We start from the raw sequence: 10430 nt of genomic DNA on the forward strand, positions 1-10430 counted from the left end.
GAATCTAAAAAAATGATACAAATGAACTTATTTACAGAACAGAAATAGACTCACAGAATTCCAAAACAAACTTATGGTTACCAAAGGTGATAGTGGGTGGGGGGAGATAAGTTAGGAGTTTGGTATTAACATATACACACTATATATAAAATAGATAAACAACAAGGTCCTACTATATAGCACAGGGAACTATATTCAATATCTTATAATAACCTATAATGGAAAAGAATCTGAAAAAGAATATATATGTATATGTATAACTGAATCTGCTGTACACCTAAAACTAATCTAACATTGTAAATTAATTAGACTTCAATTCTTAAAAATGGTTAAGAAAAGAAAACACTGGCCTTAAATGACACATTAAACCAGATGAACTTAATAGATATACACAGAACATCCCACCCAAAAGCAGCAGAATACACAATCTTTTAAAATGCGCATGGATAGATCACATATTAGGTCACAAAACAAATTTCAATAATTTTAAGAAGATTGAAATCATATCCAGCATCTTTTATGACCATAACAGTATGAAATTATAAATCAATTATAAGAAGAAAACTGGAAAAAACACAAACATGTGGAGACTAAACAACATGCTATTAAACAATCAGTGGGCCACTGAAGAAATCAAAGAGGAAATGAAAAAATACCTGGAGACAAATGAAAGTGGAAACACAACTTTCCAAAAATCTATGGGACACAGCAAAAAAAAACAGTTCTGAGAAGGAAGTTCACAGTGATAGGGGCCTACCTCAATAAACAGGAAAAATCTCAAATAAACAATCTAAATTCACATTTAAAGAAATTAGAAAAAGAAAAAACAAAGTCCAAAGTTGGTAGAAGGAAGGAAATCATAAAGAGCAGGGTAGGAATAAATGAAATAGAGACTAAAATAAAACAATAGAAGATCAGTGAAACTAAGAGTTGGTTCTTTGAAAATTGAAAAATACACAAAATTGACAAACCTTTAGCCAGACTCATCAAGAAAAAGAGAGGGCCCAAATAAATAAAATTGGAAATGAAAGAGGAAAAATTATAACCAATATCACAGAAATACAAATGATCATAAGTGAATATTATGAACAATTATATGCCAACAAATTAGAAAACCTATAAGAAATGGCTAAATGCATCAGAACATATAATCTTCCAAGACTGAATGATGAAGAAATAGAAAATCTGAATAGACCAATTACTAGTAATGAAATGGAATCAGTAATTTTAAAAATTCCCCCAAAAGTCTGGGTCCAGATGGCTTCACAGGTGAATTCTACCAAGCATTTAAAGAAGAGTTAATATCTATTTTTCTCAAATTAGTCCAAAAAATTGAAGAAGAAAGAACACTTCCAAACACATTTTACAAGGCTGACATTACCCTGATACCAAAACCAGACAAAGACACCATACACAAAAATGAAAATTACAGGCCAATATCACTGATGAACATAGATGAAAAAATAATCAACAAAAGATTAACAGGGCTTCCCTGGTGGCACAGTGGTTGAGAGTCCACCTGCCGATGCAGGGGACACGAGTTCGTGCCCTGGTCCAGGAAGATCCCACGTGCTGCGGAGCGGCTGAGCCCGTGAGCCATGGCTGCTGAGCCTGTGCGTCCGGAGCCTGTGCTCTGCAACGGGAGAGGCCACAACAGTGAGAGGTCTGCGTACCGCAGAAAAAAAAAAAAAAAAAAAAAAAAAGATTAACAAACTGAATTCAATAATACATTAAAAGAGTCATACACATGATCAAGTGGGATTCATTCCAGGGATGTAAGGATGGTTTAAAATCCATAATCAATCAACATGATACATCACATTAACAAAATGAAGGGTAAAAATCTTATGATTACCTCAATAGATGTAGAAAAAGCACGGGACAAAATTCAACATCCACTTATGATAAAAATTCTCAACAAAGTGGGTATAGAGGGAACATACCTCAACATAATAAAGGCCATGTATGACAAACCCACAGCTAACATTATTCTCAATGGTGAAAAATTGAAATCATTTCCTCTAAAATCAGGAACAAGACAAGGATGCCTATTCTCACCACTTTTATTCAACATAGTATTGGAAGTCCTAGCCACAGCACTTAGGCAAGAAAAGCAAATAAAATTTATCCAAATTGGAAAAGACGAAGTAAAACTGTTACTATTTATATTTGTAGATGATATGATACTGCAATATATAGAGAAAACCCCAAAGATTCCACCAAAAAAAACCCCAATTCAAACTAATAAATGAATTCAGTAAAATTGCAAGATACAAAGTTAATACACAGGAATCTCTTGCATTTCTATACACTAATAACAAACTATCAGAAAGAGAAGTAAAGAAAACAATCCCATTTACAGCTGCATCAAAAATAATAAAATACCTAAGAATAAATTTAACCAAGAAGGTGAAAGCCCTGTACTCTGAAAACTATAAGATATTGAGGAAAGAAACTGAAGACAACACAAATAAATGGAAAGATATACTGTGCTCATGGATTAGAAGAATCAATACCATTTAAATGTCCATACTACCCAAAGCAATCTATTGATTCAGTGCAACCCCTATCAAAATATCCATGGCATTTTTTAAAAAACTAGAACAAATAATCCTAAAATTTGTATGGAACCACAGAAGACCCTGATTGCCAAAGCAATATTGAGAAAGAAGAATAAAGTGGATATATCACCCTCCCAGACTTGAAACTATACTACAAAGCTATAGTAATCAAGACTGTATGGTACTGGAACAGAATTGAGAGCCCAGAAATAAACCAATACTCATATGGTCAATTAATCTATGACAAAAAAGGCAAGAAAATACAATCTCTTCAATAAATGGTGTCAGGAAAACCAGACAGCTACATGCAAAAGAATGAAACTGGACCACTTTCTTATACCAAAATACAAAAATAAACTAAAAATGGATTGAAGACCTGAAACCATAAAACTCCTAGAAGAAAAAGTAGGCAGTAACCTCTTTGACATCCATCTTAGCAATATTTTCTTTGGATATGTCTTCTTGGGCAAGGGCAACAAAAGTAAAAATATGGGACTGCATCAAACTAAAAAGATTTTGCACAGTGAAGGAAACTTCCAACAAAACAACAAGGCAGCCTATTGAATGGGAGAAGATATTTGCAAATGATATATCCAATAAGGGGTCAATGTCCAAAATATATAAAGATCTCATACAACTCAATATCAAAAAAACAAACAACTCATTGAAAAAATGGGCAGAGCACCTGAATAGACATTTTTTCCAAGGAAGACATACAGATGGCCAACAGCCACATGAAAAGGTGCTCAACATCACTAATCATCAGGGAAATGTAAATTAAAACCACAATAAGAGGGACTTCCCTGGCAGTCCAGTGGTTAAGACTCCGCACTTCCACCACAGGGGCATGGGTTCAATCCCTGGTCAGGGAACTAAGATCCCACAGGCCATGGGGCACAGCCTAAGGAAAAAAAAAAAAAACCACAATGAAAAACCACCTCACACCTGTCAAAATGACTATTATCAATAAGACAAAAAGCAACAAGTGTTGACAAGGATGTAGAGAAAAGGGAACCCTCATGTACTGCTGGTGGGAAGGCAAACTGGTGCAGCCACTATGAAAAACAGTATAGAGGTTCCTCAAAAAACGAAAAATAGAAGTACCAAATGATTCAGCAATTCCATTTTTGAGTATTTATCCAAAGAAAATGAAAACATTGATTCAAAAAGTTACATGTACCCCTATGTTCATTGCAGCACTATTTACAATAGCAAAGATATGGAAGCAACTGAAATGTCCATTGATAGATGAGTGGATAAAGAAGATGTGGATAAACAATAGATTAGCCATAAAAAAAGAATGAAATCTTGCCATGTAGAGCAACGTGGATTGTCCTGGAGGATATCATACTAAGTGAAGTAAGTTAGAGAAAAACAAATACAGTATGACCTCACTTACATGTGGAATCTAAAAAATAAAATAAATGAACAAACAAAACTGAAATACACTCATAGATACAGAGAACAAACTGGTGGTTGCCATAAGGATGGGGTTTTGGGGGACAGATGAAATCGGTGAAGGGGATTAAAAGGTACAAAGTTCCCACTATAAAATAAATGTCATGCAGATGTAATGTACACATAATGAGTATTTAGTCAATAACATTGTGGCAACTCTGTATGGTGACAAATGGTAACTAGACTTATTGTGGTGATCATTTCATAATGTATATAAATATCGAACCACTATGTTATATACCTGAAACTAATACAATATTGTTTGTTAATTATAACTCAATTAAAAATTAGAATAAATTTAAATAAAATACAGATTCACAGGTCCCTCCTCCCCAGCAGGCTCTGAACCAGGAGCTCTGGGACAGATCCTGGAAATGTGCAGTTTCCACAAGCCACTGGGTGATTTTATAATCCGGATGTTTGGGGAATATTGCTTTAAAGTGTTCAAAGTGCTAAAGTGTCCACTGTATAATGGAATCTGCATAATGGGTGATTTATTGTCCCTATTTTACAGGTAAGGTAACTACAGCCCAAGAAGGCACAGCAGTATGCTGGAGCCTGGTCACACTCAGGAGAGCTGATTGTTAATTACCCAAGGAATTTGCAATTCAGTTGTTAAGCCAAACACAGCTTGAAATCAGCCCGGTGAGTAGTTACCCTATGTCCCTTGGTCAGAGAGGCGCTTAGGGGTGCTCAGGTCTGTTTCCTTCAGGACAACACAGTACTTGACTGATGAACACTTCTTTTTTTTTTTTTTTTTTTTTTTTTTTGAGGTACGCGGGCCTCTCACTGTTGTGGCCTCTCCCGTTGCGGAGCACAGGCTCCGGATGCGCAGGCTCAGCGGCCATGGCTCACGGGCCCAGCCGCTCCACGGCATGTGGGATCTTCCCAGACCGGGGCACGAACCTGTGTTCCCTGCATCGGCAGGCGGACTCTCAACCACTGCGCCACCAGGGAAGCCCTGATGAACACTTCTTGACTGTACTCTGGTTTTGGGCTCATAGCTTACTTTGAGTATTATCTTTTTCTCTAGGGAATCTGTAAACACTATAAACAAGCAGGATTTTTTTGTTTTTTTCAGGAGCATGTTTATTGTGTTTGAGATGATACATCAGGTGCTCTCTGAGCTACAAAGGGTAAAGGAAATCCTCTCGTTACAAACTGACAAAGGTAAAAGGTAAAACATTTTTCACAACAGCATGAACCACATACTCAGAAATAGATCTGGGTTTAAAACAGATGACATAATTCCTAGTCATCTACAGCTACTATTATAACTTCATACAGATAATGAATTAGGCTAAAATGCACTATAATATTTGGTAGACTTTGGGACCAGTATCCTTAGTACATCACAAAATACATTTTGATATCCCAAAGAAGCAAGACTTGCAAGTAGGCGTTTTAAACGTAACTAATCTACAGCTACCAAGTTCTACTCTTGATAGCATTTACCTTTATGGGGAGTCTCCCAGTCTCCAAAGGATAAAAGCAGAGAGTAGAATCAGTATAACATATACCCAGAAGTCCGTATTGTAAAGGCTATAAAGATTTGCAGCACAGTGACAAGCAAGCAGGATTTTTTTTTTTTTGAGAGCTGGTTTACTAGCACAGCACCAAGCAAAGGTGATGAATTTGTCTTGCTATTAGTAACTGAGCAGAGTTCAACTGTGTCCTCACTCCTAGTCTTCCGCTTTCTCCTCCTGCAATTGATTTCCTTTATCATCCCAGATCCTGCAGTCCTGGATAGCTTTATTAAGGGCTCAAATTCTACAAAGGACCACGTGCTGTAGAGTTGGTTCAGATTTTCTAGTTAGAGAATCTAATTGTTGGTTTTACACAACAGGTTCATGTCTCCCTCTAATGGATAGGAAAGAATAAGACAAGTCAGATTTCTATGTGTTGTTAGATAAGACTTTGTATGATTTGTCTATGTCATGTGTGATATGTGTAACATGTGTTGGAACAACATATAGTAGCTTATTCAGCTAACGTCTAAAAGCAGCACAAAAGTGTCCTTTTGTTTTCATTCACTCAATACTTATCATTTATTTAACTATGTGCCAGATGTTAAGGTATAAAGATATGAATAACACCATGCAGTGGCAAAAAAGATTGAGAATACTCACTATATACTGAGATAGAAAGATTGCCAAGATATATTAAGGAGAAAAATTCAGAGTACAGGATGGTATGAATAATATGCTACCATTTGTTTATAAAGGGAGAAGAAAGAATACACGCACACACACACTCTCTCTCACATGAAATATCTCCCAAAAAATATTTTTAAAACTACTAACATTACTTGGTTCCCTCCTAGAAAGGTAACACTGTATCTAGAAAATAAAGGCAAGAAAGAGTTTTCACCGTATTCCTTTCATATATTTAAAATTGTGAACCATGTAAAGATATGTCCTAATCAAAACCAAACAAACATTGAAAATTAGTAAGACAGAAATGAATGAGGCAAGTCCTGTGTTCAGTTACTTGGGAGGAAATTCACATACACATACAATAGAGGAAAGGTCATCAGAGGCCAGGTCAAGGAGGACCTTCTATGCCAAGCTAAAGAGTTTTCACTCTGTTCTGGAGGCAACAAGCCATTCAAAGACTTTAGCATGAAAGTAACAAGTAGATTCACATTTTAAAGGACCATTCTAGTGGCAATGTTGAGGGGAAGATTCAAGGAAGTCTATACTAGAGCAAGGTAGAGTCTGACCACTTTTGGTAATTTTCCTGCTTCGAAGACCTGTTATCTAGGGTCAGAATGCCTCGGGGTAACAACAGAAATAGGCTTGGTTGAGCCCAGGTTAAAGATGATTTGTGGAATCTTTAGTCAGATGACTTGGTTTGGAGAAGAGAGTAAATTATCCAATAACTGTAATTTACTTAGAGTGTGCTAGGCACACTAGCAAATACTTCTCAAATGACACCTCATTAGTCCTCACAATAATCCTATGAAATAGGTCCTAATTATTCTGCTAAATTTTACAGATGAGAAGACTGAGACCCAAGTAGGTTAATCAACTTGCCCAAGGTCAGATAGCTAAAAACTGTCAGATGGATTTGAGCCCATCTGTCTGATTCAGAAGTCCATGTTTTCAAGTATCAGCATACACAAGGTCCCCTCTTAGCTGTTCAACAGAATGCCTAGCTCCCTCTCACTGCCAAAACATGACTTCCAAAATACTCCCCTTCCTTTCAGTCCTAGGCGAAATAGCTGAAAGGGCAGTTGGACTTTCTCCTTCTCATCTCCCTTCCCAACTCTACCCCCGCTCCCTTCATCTCCATCTACCTCCTCTCACCTCCTTCCAACTCCACTATCTCCATCACATCTCCCCTCATTCTCTATCTCAGCTCCACTATACTCTGTGGTTCTTTTTCCCTGTTGCCCTGGAAACACAGATCCTCTCTGCTTCTTTTCCAAAATCAAACTTGTTCGCAGGAAGAACCAAAATGCTAAAAGATAGAGAATAATTGAAATTGAAGATAAAGTTCTAGGAGTGGAATTTTATGCATCCTCCAGCACTGAGGAGAACTGGATGGGGACTAGGAAGTCAGCCGGTTCCCTTGCAGTTCGATGCATACAGGAAGGTCTTCCCAAGTGCCTCTTTTGCCACTCCAGAGGCTGCTCACCCCCTGTGAGTCTTTCTTGGGAAGAGAAAGCATACAGACTGATCTCCAGGAGATTCTTTCTCCTCCTTGCCCAGTTTTCAACAACAAAAACAAGAGGGAGAAAAGGAAGGAGACTAGCCAAGGTTGGCTCAGATCAGGTGTTTCCACAGCGACCACAGAAGCAGCTTCAAGACCTGAAAAAGTCCCTCCTTCAGGCTGTCCCTAACATCTTCAGGACCTCAGACAAGCATACAAATGAAAGCTCACATGCCACAGTTTAAATTTTTAAACATAAATAAGCTAATAAATTGTTAAATAAAATGTATTTTATTGAATAAATATATTTTGCAAATATACCTTTGAAATAACAAAACTGAAAATTATGTGTAAAGGTAAGGTTTGCTAGGACTGAAGGTTGGCAAAATATCAAACATGACTAAATTTAATTATTATCGTGCATGTTTAGGTTCTGTTGACAGGGCAACAATGATTGGATGAATAAAAACACTTGAATTAGTAATAAGGTGAAAACATACATAATTCACAATTACTTCCTAAAAGTTGTGATTTTAGTCCTTTTGGGCTACTATAACAAAACACCACAGACTGGGTAGCTTATAAACAACAGAAATTTATTCTCACATCCTGGAGGCTGGAAATCCAAGATCACGGTGCAGCATGGTCAGGTTTTGGTGACAGCCCTCCTTTGGCCTGCAGACTGCTGACTTCTCACTGTGTCCTCACAAGGTGGAAGAGGGGAGAGAGCTCTCTGCGGTCTTTTTTTATAAGGGTGCTAATCACACTCATGAGGGCTCTACCCTCAAGATCAATCACCTCCCAAGGGCCTCAATTCCTAAAACCATCACCTTGGGCATTAGGTTTCAACATGAATTTGATGGTGGGGGGGGGAACACAAACATTTAGACCATAGCAGTTATATTTCTTGCCTTTGTTTCAGAAATCCACCAATTATTTTGCTATAATTGAATTTTTATATAATTTGTGTTTTATCTAAAAAATAAAAAATATAGTATAATTATTTTTTAAATTGTAACTTCAAATGGAACAAAATATGGATATATATTTACCCCAAAAAGTAAATTAAAATATTAAAATAGAAAAGTTAAAATTGTTTTTAAATGCTTTCAAAAGAGCTATTTTCTTCTAAATTACTTTTAAAAACTGCTTATGAAAATTAACAGGCAAAATACAAGGCAATTTAAAAATATCAGGATTTTAAATTAAAATTATTTAAACTTAATTTAAAATTAATTACATCATATGAAATATTTTATAAAAATAAATCATAACTCAATGTCTATCTGGCTGATTCAGTAAAGAAGCATGCATGTTATGTCTAGACCTACCTATATACAAATTTAAAAGTTAATTTGGGGAGAAGCTCAAGATGGCAGAGCAGGAGGATGCTGAGTTCACCTCCCCCCACAAACACATCAAGAGTACATCTACAGGTGGAGCAATCCTCACTGAAAACAAACTGGAGACTGGCAGAAAGACTATTATACAACCAAGGCTGTATAGAAACATGCACACAGAGTCAGGGAGGAAGGGAAGAGAATAGATCGGGGAGGGACCTGTGCCCCTAGGAGGGGACACAGAAGAGGAGGGGGATTAGATGGGCTTCAAGATTCTCCCTGGGGCATGAGCAATTTTACCACATATTGGGCACTGTAGCCCTGGGATCGGGCACCAGGAAGAGGAGTCAGTACCCTTAGCTGGTTTGAAAAACAGTGGGACTAACAGGAGGGCTGTAAGAAACCTAGGTTCAGCTCGTGACAAATGGACATATGCCTGCTTACTCCCAGTAACAAGGCGGAGGAGGCAGGTTGAAACTGCCCAGGGCTCTGGCCAGTTTCCCATGACCACCCCAGTGCATATCCCAGCCCATGTTGAGCGCCACCCTGACACCTCTTATTCCAGTGCAGCTCCCCATTAGGGTGAAGGCTAAAGGCTGCCAGTGCCAAAGAGAGTGCTCATCTGTGGCAGCCAGAGCAGGCTTGGACCTGGTACTGCATGTGAAGGGGGTGAGGGTGGCCATTACTGGCACTCACAGAGGCAGTGGATTGGGAGCTGTCCAGAGAAATCAAAGAGGAAGTCAGAAAACACCTCAAGCCAAATGAAAATAAAAACGCAGCTTTCCAAAATTTACGGGATGCAATAAAAACAGTTTTAAGAGAAAAGTTCACAGCGATACAGGCCTACCTCAAGAAACATCTCAAGTAAATAACTAACCTATCACCTGAAGGAATGAGAAGAAGGAGAACAAACAAGGTCCAAAGTCAGCAGAGGGAAGAAAATAATATAAATCAAAGAGGAGATAAAATAGAGACAAAAAAATGATAGAAAAGATAAAGGAAATTAAGAGCTGTATTTTGAAAAGATATACAAAATTGATACGCCTTTAGCCAGGATCATTAAGAAAAAAAGAGAGAGAACTCAAACAAAATAAGCAATGAAAGAAGAGAAATTATAACTGATATCACAGAGATACAAAAAATAATAATAGAATACTATGAAAAGCTTGGAAAACCTAGAAGAAACAGATAATTTCCAGGAAATATACAATCTTCCAAACTGAATCAGAAAGAGATAGACAATCTGAACAGACCAATCAATAATTCAAGGGATTACTTGAATTAGTAATTCAATTAATAATAGAATTAAATTAGTTATAGAATTCAATTTTTTTTAATGAATTAGTAATCAAAAAACTGCCAGCAAACAAAAGTTTGTGACTAGATGGCTTCACAGAGGAATTCTACCAAACATATA

This window comes from Mesoplodon mirus (genome assembly GCF_964341445.2).
Source record: "Mesoplodon mirus genome assembly, chromosome: 4".
Taxonomy (NCBI): domain Eukaryota; kingdom Metazoa; phylum Chordata; class Mammalia; order Artiodactyla; family Ziphiidae; genus Mesoplodon; species Mesoplodon mirus.